This window comes from Rhinopithecus bieti, unplaced genomic scaffold, assembly GCF_001698545.2.
Source record: "Rhinopithecus bieti isolate Rb0 unplaced genomic scaffold, ASM169854v2 scaffold_22, whole genome shotgun sequence".
NCBI lineage: Eukaryota > Metazoa > Chordata > Mammalia > Primates > Cercopithecidae > Rhinopithecus > Rhinopithecus bieti.
In genome coordinates, this window is record NW_016803136.1 from 283,328 (window position 1) to 286,131 (window position 2,804).

The following is a 2,804-nucleotide window of genomic DNA, read 5'->3' on the forward strand; positions in this document are numbered from 1 at the left end:
CTGCCTCCCGGGTTCACGCCATTCTCCTGCCTCAGCCTCCTGAGCAGCTGGGATTACAGGCGCCCGCCACCTCTCCGGGCTAATTTTTTTGTATTTTTAGTAGAAATGGGGTTTCACCATGTTAGCCAGGATGGTCTCGATCTCCTGACCTCGTGATCCGCCCGTCTCGGCCTCCCAAAGTGCTGGGATTACAGGCTTGAGCCACCGCACCCAGCCTATATATATATATATAAATATATATATATATGGCATGGATATCTTTCTAAATCACTAAACTGACATCCACATCATAATTTGTGATGTTTGCCTAGTACTCCATTGTAGGAACTGTTTATTCAGTTCCCTATCTGCAGAAATCAAGTTTCCTTTTTTTTTCTTTTCTTCTCTTTTTTGAGATGGAGTCTCGCTCTGTTGCCCAGGCTGGAGTGCAGTGGTGCGATCTCGGCTCACTGCAACCTCCGCCTTCCAGGTTCAAGTGATTCTCCTGCCTCAGCCTCCCCAGTAGCTGGGATTACAGGCATGTGCCACCACACCCAGCTAATTTTGTATTTTCATAGAGATGGGGTTTCACCATGTTGGTCAGGCTGGTCTCGAACTCCTGACCTTGTGATCCACCTGCCTTGGCCTCCCAAAGTGCTGGGATTACAGGCATGAGCCACTGTGCCCGGCCTTTTTTTTTTTTTTTTTTTTGACTATTCTAAACAACTTTGCTATGAAAATCCTTATAGGCACATTTAGTGTAATTTTCTAGTGTTTTGAGTATGTTTTTGGAGTGAAATTATAAACCAAAATATAATTAAAATAATAAACACTCATATAGCTTTTAACTCACACCAGGTACTGTTCTAAGCACTTTGCGTATATCAGCTCATTTAATCCTCACCACATCTCTAGGAGAAAAGTGCTCTTGCTATCCCTCTTCTATAGGGAGTTTAAGGGGCTTGCCCAAGGTCACACAGCTAATAAGTGGTGAAGCCGGGATTTGAACCCAGGCATTCTGGCTCAAAGTCTGTGTGTACTCATTCTGCTATGGGTTACTCCCAGTTTTAAATGCCCTCTTTGCCTTTCCTAAGCACCAAATAGGAAACAGCATTGGGGCCAGGCGCGGTGGCTCACGCCTGTCATCCCAGAACTTTGAGAGGCCGAGGCGGGTGGATCAACTGAGGTCAGGAGTTCAAGACCAACCTGGCCAACATGGCGAAACCCCACCTCTACTAAAAATACAAAAATTAGCTGGGTGTGGTGGTGGGTGCCTGTAATCTCAGCTACTCAGGAGGCTGAGGCAGGAGGTGGAGATTGTGGTGAGCTGAGATCTCGTGCCACTGCACTCCAGCCTGGGTGACAGAGCAAGACTCCATCTCAATTCAAAAAGAAAAAGAAAAAAAGGGCTAGGCGCGGTGGCTCAAGCCTGTAATCCCAGCACTTTGGGAGGCCGAGACGGGCGGATCACGAGGTCAGGAGATCGAGACCATCCTGGCTAACAAGGTGAAACCCCGTCTCTACTAAAAAATACAAAAAACTAGCCAGGCGAGGTGGCGGGCGCCTGTAGTCCCAGCTACTGGGGAGGCTGAGGCAGGAGAATGGCGTGAACCCAGGAGGCGGAGCTTGCAGTGAGCTGAGATCCGGCCACTGCACTCCAGCCTGGGCGACAGAGCGAGACTCCGTCTCAAAAAAAAAAAAAAGAAAGAAAAGAAAAAAAGAAATGGCATTGGGTCAATGTGAGGATCTTCAACTTTGTGTCCCCTGTGTAGGTACAGGTGGTAGTAAAGTCCTCTTAGAGTTTAGTCCCAAGAAAAACCCTGTCTTTTAGGTGCTCAATTCCTTATACTAGGGTAAAAAAATTTACAGGAGGCCATTGTTTTGGACTAAGCTCCTGCACTAGGCCCAACAGGCCAGAGCGAGCAAAACGAAGTCACTCATGGCAGGTGCCCGGTGATCACCCTGAACTCTAAAATGGGTCAGTTTTACCAAAAACCAGGAGGTTCACAGCAACCAACAGACAGGGTTTTAGTGCCTCTGTCACGTCGTCTTGTAGCTACCCCCATCTCCTTTTGAAAGCGACTGGATACGATTAACACCTGAATCAAATGAAGCACTTCACTCAAGCTTTTTGGACCCTTCTTGCTTTGTAAGAATTCTTGGGGTCGGGAAGGTGGTGTGCCGGCATTGCGAACATCCTGTTAATTGTACTTCCCAGCTTCATTACCTAAACAAAGCCCAAAGCCTTCTAGAGAAAAGGAGTAATTTGTAATGACCAGCAACTGGTTTGACACGCCCAAGGCCCCTGTTCTCATTCTGAAAAGAAAGCCAGCAAACACAACAACAACAACAACAACAACAACAAAAAGCCCCTTCACGCTCCGTCTTGGTTCAACGACTACACCATTATGAGCCTGAGAATAGTACTTAGTCTAACAGCAACATATTCCCTTAGACTGCTCCATTCTGACCACCAGGAAAAGCTGCAGTTCTCCAAAAATTTAGCAATGGTTGGGGAGAATGTGAATGATTTTTATTTTTAATAATATGAATTTTTTTGTTTTTTAGAATGAGCACTTTAAGAACGGGCGCGGTGGCTCACGCCTGTAATCCCAACACTTTGGGCAGCCGAGGCAGGTGAATCACCTAAGCCCAAGAGTTCGAGAGCTGCCTGGGCAACATGGTGAAACCCCGCCTCCACAAAAAAATACAGAAATTGCGGCCGGGCACGGTGGCTCAAGCCTGTAATCCCAGCACTTTGGGAGGCCGAGACGGGCGGATCACGAGGTCAGGAGATCGAGACCATCCTGGCTAACACGGTGAAA